Genomic DNA, 13123 nt, shown 5'->3' on the forward strand with positions numbered 1-13123 from the left:
AGCTCCATTATATTTAAGGGCTGTCCTGGCCCCATCCCAAACCTCCTGCTTGGGGATTGGCCAAGATCCCTTAAATATGCAGATCAGCCCTCCTCACCCCCACCCACTGCCGTCTGGAAACTTTTCAAGTTTCTAGATCGCGGGAAGGTATCAGGGAACTGACCTGCAGAGCCCTCAGCCCTGATTCAAAATAAAAAAAACTAACTAGCTCTCCCAAGCCTAACTTGAGATGTGCTACATATAAAAGACTACCCTATAAATCTCTAACACTGACTTCCTTTCCCATTTAAGCAATGTTTTCTGTCTGATGCCAAATCATTTTTGTTAGTCTGTCTGTTTTCTGTTTTACTACTATTTGCAACCAGACTCTTGAATCTTCACTTTCCTAAAGACTGCCATCATGTGTTTCTATTAAAGAAATGTTTTTATGTGATCTCTAGGAAAGGTAGTGAGTGGAATATCTAAACCAGTGACACAGATAGCTATAATACTCAAATACAGTTGTTTGGAATTTTATTGATACTCGTTATACGGTACCTAAAGGCATTTTCCCTCACTTCCTGTATGGTCAACAAAATTAAAAATCTGATAAATTCTTCTCATCAGGGAAGCAGAAAGTAGTAAAATCTGACAAAGGCTTTAACCTGTTTAACCAGCCAGATTCAACCCACTTCCTCAGTGTTCTGGCTGTCGTGGAACTGGCCCCTGGGGGGCATCATTATATAGCCTGGGTTCCAAATATTACTGCACTGAAAGTCACTTAAATTTTTTTTTATTTTTTATTTATGAAAATATTTTACAAACAGGGACCAAAAGAAAGGTTCACCAGTGTATATAAAAAACAATACAGGCAGTTACGTCATACAGTAATCCAACATAAACATGTTACAGAGAAACAGTGGGTTTCTGCAGAATAAGACTTCAGAGGTGAATGGAACTATACAGAAACCATATCAACTTATCGTCTAGAGATTATGTAGGTTACGTCTCAGCAATGAGGCAAATATGCTGATTAACAATTAGTACGAACATCTCATGTAGTGCTTATATGTAAAGGGAGACTTAGATGATAAGGCAAATCCCCAAGATGATGGCCCAGCCAGTAACAGATAAAAGATATGGAAACTGAGGGGAGGAGAAATAATGGAGAGAAAAGCCCTAAAGAAGGGACCACCTGACCAACATCAGAAGTAACCAGAAGAGGTAGAGGTACAGTAGATCCAAGTGAAATAAGAAAATTAACAAAAGAGAAAGGCAGAGAAGACTAGGGGACAGAAAATAAAGAGGGTACAGTAGGAGCTAGTCATTTACATTTTATCATGTATGGACCATCCTTCACTAATGTTGGAGCAGAAGAAGAAGAATCTGGTCAGTCAGAGGAAACTTGTAATAAAGCTAAGTGGGGATGAGGTTTCAACAATGTTCTGCATTAAAGAATTTTGAGCTCTTTGGTGAACCAGTCTGAATGTATTTGACATGCTGGCTGATGTTGAAGAGCTTGGATGTAGATATCAATGAAATGCTCCAACACAGAACACAGACACCTCTCTCTCATCATTCTCTGGTACCTCCTCTTTTCAGCAATAACATCATTATATTATGTAACATGATTTGGGGAAGCTTATCATTTTCATCAGCCTCCTGATAATTTACATATTTGTTATCCTTTTTTTATATACAGTTTTTGCTGCACTTCCTGTTCTATGTACATATCATTACCAGCATATCACTTTGTTTTAATGTTTATTATTTCACTAACAATCCTGTCTGGGCATTTCTCACTGCAGAACCAAACTCTATGCCTAAGGCTGGCCATACATTATACAATTTTCTTGAGAATTTTGCTTAAGATTTACCAAAAAACCATATAATATGAGGTCACACCGAAACAACACTTTCAACTGTATCCAATTAGGCAGGTCCTTGCACTACATAGTTGAAGGTAAATCTAAAGGAAATCGGGCAGAAATTGGACAGAAATTTGTAAGAAAAATGTATAATGTATGGCCAACCTAATTCATAAATCCTGATATGATAAAACTACCTTTAAAAAAGTGTCTACATAAATACAGTAAAGAATAACCGTCACTTTGATGCTACTCTTGACTCTGCTATAATGTACAGTGGGCAAATTAGTCATATTACATCTTCTAAGAGATACATTATGACTGGTCACTGTCAAACCGCTATGTGATGATAACTTGTAACATAATATATAATATATATAATATAATAAACTAATATGAAAGTATTGATACAATTAGAAAAAAAGCTGACATTGTGTGAAGGTCTGCTGAAAGTATTCAAAATAGTTTAACTCTTCTACCTACCACTGCTCAGAGCCTTAGATTGGCTGTTTCATTCCTGTAATACCCCACGCCTCAGGGAACACTGAAATGGCTGCAGCTCGAGAGATCTCAATTATCAATCACAAATAACACACCTATGCTGAGAGTTACTGAAATTCCAGTGATGCTTTCTGAACCAGACTTTTTCTACATTGTATTGGACTCTGCCACAGACTAGACAAAACCTTGTTAGACCTCATTCACACTGCTGCTCATAAACATCAGTTCAGGAGCTTCTGGCATTTTTTTTTTGCCAAAGTCCCTGAACTCAGCTCAATAAAAGCCTGTGTCCATGCACACAAATACTTTTATCAGAGCTTAACAGCAGCAGAGTTTAGGGCCAGTAAGCACCCCTCTCCTGAACGCAGAAGAATCACATTAAGGAGAGGAACGTTTGGCCAAAAAAACCCTAAATGCAGCAAGGTAAGCATACCTAAGCACTAACCATTTTTAGCACCTGGGTGTTTATTCATTTCAAAGGCAATTACTTTGGCCAATGAAATGAATAAACATCCAAGTGCTAAACGTGGCTAAATGTGCTAACATGTTTATACATGTTTTTGCCGTGTTTACGCGATCCTATTCTAGTGCAGACAAAAAAAGGGTCCTGCACCTTTTTGGTGCAGATATGGTAGGATTTGAGCCAAACAAAATGTATGGCTCAAATCGCACCGCACAGAATTTGCATGTGATTTGCACAGGAATGCGGTGCAGTTCCTGTGCAAATCACATGCGATATGCTGTACTGCAGAAGTGTGAACCCAGGCTAAAGGCTTTTTTTGACATATCGCAAATAATAAAAAAAATTAACAAAAACCCCACACCAATAAACCTGAATATCGAAAATAAAAAAAAACTAAGCTGCCACCTCAAAGTGATATAAACTACCATAAATGCAAACAAAACTCTATAGGGGGCACTAACTGACCACAAGTAAAGTGATTCAATTGAATCAATCTCAAGAGTGAATAAATACATAAATTAGTCCAATAAATAAACATATTCGGTCCATAAAGTGTGCAATATCCAAACAAAATGTGCAATATGCAATCAATCTGATTGTGCATTTAAACATAAATACTAGTGTCCATATATCATCCGATTGGATCCATAGACTCCATAGAGTCCACAATATTGTTAGGTGCAAAAATCCTTCACCGTGCTATGTGCATCTATCCATCCATTTCTATCTTTGGGTCTGGTGTGTGTATTGTCGAAGCCTAAGAGGAGATTGGAGCATTCATCACAAGACTAAGTGTCTCTCTATCAAAATAGAGATATTGACAAGCGTAGCTGACCTTCTTTTTAATTAAAGAGGTCATGTACATCTGGTGAGTTATTTAGTAATTACCATACCACTGGGTAATTTATGGATATGTCATGGTGAAGGATTTTTGCACCTAACAGTATTGTGGACTCACGGTTTCTATGAATCTAATTGGATGCTATATGGACACTAGTATTTATGTTTATATGCGCATTGAGATTGATTGCATATTGCACATTTTGTTTGGATATTGCACACTTTATGGACTGAATATGTTTATCTATTTAGACTAATTTATGTACTTTTGAGATTGATTTATTTTAATCACTTTTCTGACATACCACCTATTGGGAACTACTAATTTAAGCTACATTTGCACGGGCATTTAGCCACGGTTCAAATGGCAGTGACAGGAATCTGCTGATTCCTGCTGTTGTGTTTGACACCAGTGATCAGTTAGCTGCAACCACCAAGCCCGTACAGTACACTATAATGAAGGTTACTGGGGGCTGCAGCTATTCGTGACTGTTCACAAAGTCAGTGATTACACGCGGTGATGGCTGCTGAACACACACTTTGGGTGCATTCAGCAGCAATCACCACTGGTAAAGAATCAGTCATGAATAGCTACGGCCACCAGCAACTAGTCATAAAAGTGTACTGTACAGGCTCGGTGGCTGCAGCTAGCAGTTCACTGGTGTCAAAAACAGCAGGTTCCTGCTGCAGCCATTCACTGTGGCATCCAAATAAAAGGGATTCCTATTTTAAAACAAGGCTTGGTAACTACTACTTTAGAACTTTTATTGGGAACTACAACTTCAGAACAGATATTGGGAACTACCACCTTAGATAAAGGAATTAGGAACTGGAACTCAATTCTCCAATTCTATTGCATGGTACAGGCGGTGCTGTCTTGACTGGAGCAGTGGCTGGTGTTCATTTCTGGAGCATCTATGTGGAAACTGCTTGGTCCATTTATGCCAGAAGGTGCAGGAATTTGGGCTGATCTGAGGCCTGAAGGAGCAGAAATTGGGCTGATCTGGGGTGTGAAAGTGTAGGAATTGGGGTGGGCAGAGGTGTGAAAGTGCATTAATTAGGTGAACAAAGGTATGAAAGTGCAGGATTTGGAGTGAGCTGAAGTGCGAAGGTGCAGTAATTGCGGTGATATGAGATGTAACCATGCAGGATTTGGAGATGATCAAAGGTGTAAAGGTGCAGGTATTTGGGTGATCTGAGGTGACAAAATGTTGGAATTAGGAGGCCTGAAAGAACAGAATAAAAATTAATAGATTATTGAAAGATTAAAAAAATCCAGTTTTTGTTACAATATTCAGTGTCAACCCAGAGATTTCCCCCGCAGTACTTTTTACTGTCAATAGATGTCCTGCATCATTCAACACACTTTCTATATGCCCAGGTCATTCAGGATCAGCCCCAGACTGTGACTGAATAGTGAAAGAAGATGCAGCACAGTGATGAGTTCATTTCCCTGTCACTCTGCTTTCTCTTCCTATCAGCATGCTTCCTGTCAGCACATGGTTGGCTTCTTGTACTGCTTCTTTTTCTCACACTCCACACCGTGTATATCTGGACAAAAAAAAAAAAAGATACAGGGGTTGGACAAAAATATGGAAACACAATGATTTGCAGGTGTGTCTAAATGACGATTTCCTGTTCAAAGCGGAAGTGATGTAACGATCTTTTGCTTGCATTGTGTGATGAGACACCTAGCTAACGGGTGGGAGGCCTTACTTTCGCCAGTCACTGTGTGCGCTGCTAGTAATACGTCAAGTCAGAGCTTACTGAGTTTTAAAGAGGGCAAATTGTTGGTTCCCGCTTAGCTGTTGTCTCTGTGATTGAAGTTGCCAATCTATTTGCAACGTTGCGAGGTACAGTATCAAAGGTTATGATGGCATATACAGTTTCTGAGAAAACGTTGTTTGATAAGCATAAGCATGGTCGACATGGTCAACTGACTGAAAGAGACAAAAGGACATTGTGCAGAATTGTGACCTGGAATAAGAGAACAACTGCTGCAAAAGTTACTTCACAGCTCAATCCCAGTTTTCCAAAGCCTGTGTCCACAAAGACTGTGTGAAGGGAACTCCATAAGCAACACTTTCATGGGCAAGCTGGAATTGCCAAACCACTAGTGACTGATATTAATGCTCAGAAGAGGAGAGAGTGGTGCAGCACCCATAAATCGTGGACTATCGATCAATGGAACCAACCACTGGACATGTTTACATGTGGCGAACACTGTCCCAAGATTACAACCAGGACTGTCTTGTGTAAAGCATGGTGGTGGAGCAATCATGGTTTGGGCAGCCATATCTTGGTATTCTGCAGGCCCCATCATCACCTGGAAAGGTAGAATCACTTCCAGCAACTATATACAAATTTTGACCATGTGGATCTTATGGTGCAGACATTGCCATTTACCAAGAAATAATGCTCCAATTCACACAGCTGGTATTGTCAAATTGTGGTTTGATGAGCATGCAGATGAAGTCTCGCACCTTCCCTGGGCACCGCAGTCGCTAGGCCTCAATATCATAGAGCCACTTTGGTCAATTTTGGAGAATGGTGCAGACTCGTTTTCCACCTCCAGCATCTCTGCAAGGACTGGAACGATTTTTGCATTAAGAGTGATATCAGATTCCATGAGCCACCATCCAAGACTTATGTTTGTCAATTCCCAGGAGAATTCAGGCCATCTTGGATGCCAAAGGCAGTCCAGTACTATATTAGGTAACGATTTTGTTTGTTTCCATAATTTTGTCCAAATTCGTTATCATGTGTCACCTATATGCATTTAGGACATTTGACAGAAGTGTAATAATAATTTAGCACCATATTGTATACATACAATCCTTCCATCACTAGGAAAGCCAAACTGCAATATCATTAAACATTTGGTGTCATTATACTGCAAGGGCATTTCAGTATGTTGTTATAAACCTCTGACATTAGGCTACCATAACTTAATAAACAAAGAAAAGGTTAACTATATTTAAAAGGTTACGGACTCAAATTTGGAATTCCTGTTTTATGTGACAGCAAGACCACATTCCATGTATAGTCACATACAACATTTATTACATAAATCAGACTCAGGCTGAGTTATACATTGAATTTATCCATGTGTACAGAGCCATTGATGCGGAACACCGAAAATGAGAACAATCTGTGGATATCCAGTTGGAACTCCATATTACATTAAATACAGATTTCATTACATGCACACATTTGCTGCCAGAAAATGAATTTTTAGTATGGGGAAATATCTGCACAGGTCTGCACGAGTCCTACATGGCACCAGCAATCTGCTGATCACTAGTGCAATGCTTTCAAGACTCCTAAAACAAAAAATAGTAAATGCCCTTTTTTTTACCTGCCAAAAAAATGTGCATTTATTACTTTTAGTTAACAGTTGAACTTTAAACACGTTTTAGTGTATCCACAATCCAATAACTGAAGTTTAAGAGCTTGTAATACACATTTAAAACTAATATTGTCTAAGGAATTGCACTGTAAGTGCAAATACTGGCTATTATGGGATTGAGTTGATAATACTCAATTTGCTTGCCCCCAAGGTTTTCTACCGTACTGGACTGTTCTCCCCACTCTTACTGTATTTCAACATGCAGGAAAGTGATATGCTTAGGATATGACATGATGAACTTCAAGGTATATTTATTAGAATTCACGTAGGCCAGGCATTTCTGGAAATAAGCCTCAGATCCATCCCAGATGATGAAAAAACACTTTCTATGTACCTTTGCCATGTAAGAATGTGGCACACATACATAGACGGCCCATCAAACTTTTCAACCATAAGTATGGATACGGGATAATTGTTTATTCCTTACGATGTCCATGCACATTTTTTTAACAATCATTGTTTTTCATAACAACTGTATTACAACCTTTGTCCGCTGGTTTGACAGTTATTTGATAGTTACATTCTAACTGTTGTAGTGAGGATTGCTGTTGTTTTGTAAGATTTGGTTGGCTACAGTGATGGATTCAAAAAGCTGGCCACATTAGAATTAATACTAGGAAAGGGGAACCTTTGTGATTTCTTTTTAAGTGTTTTACCAGATTAATTCACAGGGGTTTTGGGGACATCAGACAACAATGCATCCAAATCAATTTTGTCAATCAAATCAAGGGGACCACTTTCCTCTAACTGTAATGTTAAATCACTCAGGACTTTGCAATCCCAAATAGTCACTTTTGAACCTATACAGTATCCATATCCTCCGGTGTGGATGGGACAGTCTTCCTATCATGCAGCATATGTAAAATTGATTTTTGTTAGAAGCTTTCCATAACCTAATATCTAATATCTTCTTATTAACAGTACTAACATGTATGAATGAGTTGGATCTTAATAGAATAATTGAGTTATTATATTTATATTTGTTCTAGATTGGGAAAAGTGAGTAATTAGACTTCAGAGTCTGTGAATATACATATGAACATATATCTTGGGTTCTTCCTTTACATTCTAGCCACATATGAGAGCAATTAGCTATACCTTCCCCCATCCTCCCCCATCTATGTAAGAGATAAAGTTACACTCAGACTTTGAGAGAAGTAGATTGGAGGTTTTGTTTTAATACCTCCTGTTGGTGTCAATTATCTTAGTGGGACTACAAGAGAATACCAACCCACTTTTAGGAGATGGTGGGGGCTGGATTGCTCTTTTAAGAGCAGAACAAAGACTTTTTAAGGTCACACTTTGCTAGAAGCCTTACACACTACACACATATATATATATATATATATATATATACAATCTTATTATCAAGAACATAACTATATTTTTTGGACATTATTTAAACATTCTGTATGCCAATATTTTATTTCTAATTTTATGCAACATTATTATTAAATCATCTTTTTGAGTTTATGCAAGAAGTGGAAGGACTTTCTATCTGAACATTTCTCATCAATACAATTTAATAAAATATCGAGACAATACGATATTTTACAGTGGCGAGCCTCCAGTTCGATTAGTTTCCGTGGATCGATTGTTTTTGACTTTTTTCTCTTTCTCCTTGATGAGAGGGAAGATGTTTGTAAGTCAACAAAATATGAAATCAAGCTTTCAGGAGAAGTAAAAGTCTGCAACAGATGAATCGTCGGCATAATCGAGAACCTAAAAGCAGAATTGGTGAGAATTTTGCGCAATTGCAAGAAAACGCTGTTCCTTGGTGATGTCATTTCCCGCCAAGAGAGAAAAGACGCATTATGTAAAGAAAGACCTTCTTAATCGGTAAGTAATGGATTTTATTGATGAATTATCTAGAGAGAGTAAGTTAGAATTCAAGAATCTGTCTACATTTGTTAAAGATGATGAACTTTGGCGGTACATGTATAATGAGTGCTTACAGGCTAATAGTAAGATAGAAAAATCTAAGTTTTCCTTTAAGAAACTGAGCAAACAAGTTAGAAATGTAATGAAGTTAGTTAATGTTTTTAACGCCATGATTTTTGATGTTCCTAAGACTGCTGCTTGTGTAATGAAGCAAGATCAGAGCAGTGTATGTGCTAATTGTCAGACTTTGACTGAGCAAATTGATGATCTGCAAAGTGCAATTCAAACAAAAGACATTCAGTTATCTGACCTGCAGAATGATGTAAAAAGAATTTGTGTGAATACTAAGGCAGAGAAACAAAAATCTTTTGTACCAGACATCCAGTCTATAGAAGGAGACCCTATAGATCAGGAAGAAATGTTTAAGAGAAAATTAAGGGATAAAGCTGCAGAACTTAATCTTAAAATCCTTGATCAGCTCATGAAAATTTTGAAGGATATGCCAGCCTATGATAAGGAATCTAATGCTTTCTATAACATGGAGGTTTATGAAAATTTTTGTAATAATTTTTGTTTAAATCAGGAGCAAAGAAATTTTCTATTCTGTTTATGGCTCCCCAGCGTTATGGCACGTAGATTAATCAAAACGCCATATATTGAGGATGATGAGGAAATGCATAGCAATGCATCAGACCGACTACGTCAATTATTGATATTTACTACTAGAGAGGAAACTCCTTCTTTGGAAATCTTAGACTCCTTAAGAGCTACGATTAATGATGATCCTTTTGATTTTAAAAATAAATTTTCTAAAGTATACAAAATGATATTTAATTTAGACAATGAGACTCCTTCTATGGTAAATGCTTTTGTTAAAAAATTCAAGTATCTTGATCCAGCATCTTTTATTATTGCTACTTAAACAATCAGAAGAAGGAAAGTTTAATTGTTCAAAATGGAGAACAGAGAGAGACCATGTGCTTAGCCACACCCAGTTATGATGATGAATACGTCACAGGCAGGACGAGAGTTTCAGAGCAGACAGGAAATACTATTTGTTTCTATTGTAAACGATTTGGTCATTTGAAAAGAGATTGTATTCATTATAAATTAGATTTACAAAGAAAATCTTTGGAATTAGAAGACCAAAATATAATTTCTGAACAATCTGCTCCTCCATGTTCCAACAATAGTCTGTCTGAGTTGCCTTATGCCTCAGAAGTTAAAAAGATCAGTTCACTGAGAGTTAACAACAGCTTAAACAATATGGTAAACAGTGCTGTTGTCATTAATAGGAGTGGTTTATTGCCATTGCCGAAATTTAAATCAGGATCAAATCGAGATTCTTCTTCTTTACCGTTGGAATATGTTGCTCCACATTTATTGGATGAAAGTGGAAGGCCCAAATCAACATCAATTGATTCTTCCATGTACTGTAATGTTGGAAGTATTTGTACAGCAACTGCTGACATGTCTTCAGATCATAAATGGCCACATACAGGAACCAATCTTGAATTGGAACAATTGGTTAGATCACATAAAGATCTTTGGAATCAAAGCAAAAATGATGTAGGTTTGTTTACAAATTTTGAAGTTGACATTGAAGGTAGAGACCCTAAGCCTCAACCTCAATACAAATTGCCATTAGAATCAATTAATCCAATCTCTTCCATTGTAGATGAGTTTTTACTGCAAGGAATTTTAAAGAAAGTACAATCAGTGGTGAATAATTGTATTTGGCCTATCAAAGCTGATAATTCATATTCTTTATCAGTTGATTTCAGGACATTGAACAAATGCATCACAAATAACAAATCTATTGTTCCTGATTGTAACATAATGTCACATCTGGATGCCAAGGCCAAAATATTCTCTGTACTTGAAATTGCCAATAGCCATTTGTCAGTACCCTTAGCTAAGAGTTGTCAATATAAACTTGCCTTTAGCTTCAACAAAGAAACGTATACATTCACAAGATTAGCCCCAGGCTTGGATATAAGTGATGGAATTGTTCATGAGTATTTGGGAAAAATATTATCTAAATTCTCTAGGCCAGAATGTATTGTCCAGCATGTAGACAAGCTTCTCTTGTCTACACAAAATATAACTGAGCATATCACTCTTTTGTCTGAAATATTTACGTTGTTACAAACAGCAGGATTGAAATTGAATACAGAGAAAGTTCAGTTGATGAAAAGACAGGTGGAATTCCTTTATATGCAAATTAGTCATGGACAGAGACAGTTGTTGCAAGAAAAAGTTAGAACTATTTCTGCTTATCCAATTCCAACAAATCGCAAGGCTTTGCATCAGTTTTTGAGTGAAGTAAATCATTGTAAAGATTTTATACCCAATTTTGCAGAGAAGTCTAGATCGTTATTTGATCGTTTGAGACGAAAAGATGGAGTGTTTGACCAATGGGATCAAACTGAGAAAGAAGCTTTTGAACTATTGAAATGGGATTTGCAGAATGCTACTACATTAAATACTGTTGAGTTTTGTAGTAAAATTCCTTTTGTTTTAGAAACCAATGTTTCCAATAATGCAATCTCAGCAACTTTGTCACAATTAAAAGAAGGTAATCAGAAAATAATAGGTTTCTTCTCAAGAACTTTGACAAATATGGAGAAAAACTTTGATGCACATATGAAAAAATTGTTAAGTGTTTTCTTTGCAGTCAAGGTAACTGAAAACATTGTGAGATTCAGTAATATCATATTACAGACACCTGATTCATCACTGAAACTCCTAAAGGAAGATGGTTCAACAGAAAATTATTGTGAAAATTATCCTATATGGTACAAAACACTATCATCCAAACACATACAGATAGAAGTAACAAAAAGACCTTTTCAGGAAAACATACCAACACATGTTTGTACAGCTGTAAGTGAGAAGTTTGTACCTCATGTTTTCAACATAGGAACTAAGAAAAGTTTGAAACCAGTATGTGTTACTGCAGATCATTCTTACACTACAAGAAGTAAGCCAACACAAAAAACAGCTACGCATATTTCCAATTTTATAGAGATAAGATCAAAGGCATAATCCTTTGTCATCTCTGGGTTGATACAAAACCTTTCTTTGGTTTTGAAACCAAGGTTTTGATTCATGACCAATAATGGAGATGTAGCGTCCTGTTATATTTATTTTTGTTTATTTCAGGTACTTATATAGCGTATACAATTTACGTAGTGCTTTTTACATATATAGTACATTCACATAAGTCCCTAACCCTCAAGAGGTGTACAATCTGAGGTCCCTAACTCACAGTCATACATATACATACTAGGGCCAATTTAGATAGGAGCCAATTCTCCTACCAACATGTCTTTGGAGTGTGGGAGGAAACCGGAGTACCTGGAGGAAACTCACACAAGCACAGAGAGAACATGTAAACTCCAGGCAGGTGATGCCATGGTTGGGATTTGAATCAGCGACCCTAGTAGTGTTAGACGGAAGTGCCCGCATTCTAAAATAGAACACTACAAGTCAATAAGAAGTGTTATAATCAAAATATGTCTTCCATGTCATGACTAGAAATGTTTGTGATTATGATATGTAATATTAACAGATAAATGTAAGAGGATTAATCCATGTAAAATTATCAATGCCAAAATAATGATACTGCATTTCTGTTACAGGAAATGACCTAAGAGTAACTGTTAAAGGAAGAAAACTCAAATATTTCTAAACCTTTCAGATGATAATACATTTTCCAAGAAGGAAATTTATTCTGGAAGAAGCTTTGCAACAAGAATTTCATTCATCATTGTTTTTGTTGTTCTTTTTATGTTCAATAAAGTTATTTTAATTTTACAGAGCGCTAAAAGAAGACAAGACATCTCAAGGCATCTCATAGAGGAAGAACGTATAAAACAATTGACTTTTTGACTACTGATGAAATAATTCATTCATCAGATATATTGGTTTTTTTGTGTGTACATTTTATTTTGACATGATATGTTTACCATATCAAGATGAGATCAGTTTTCACATGAACATTTGCAATCACACACTATGTATTTTCAGAAGTGAAAGGGTTAAACTTTTGTTACAACAGAGTCACTCTACTTAGTTAGAACATCTGTTGTTAATTAAGCTAGAGATAAGTTTTTCTAAGATACATATAGAAAAACTTAGGCAAGCTTTACATTGTTATATGTATGTTTTAAAAAAATC

This window comes from Staurois parvus, unplaced genomic scaffold, assembly GCF_062004578.1.
Source record: "Staurois parvus isolate SC_StPar_1 unplaced genomic scaffold, SC_StPar_1.0 ptg000099l, whole genome shotgun sequence".
Taxonomy (NCBI): Eukaryota; Metazoa; Chordata; class Amphibia; order Anura; family Ranidae; genus Staurois; species Staurois parvus.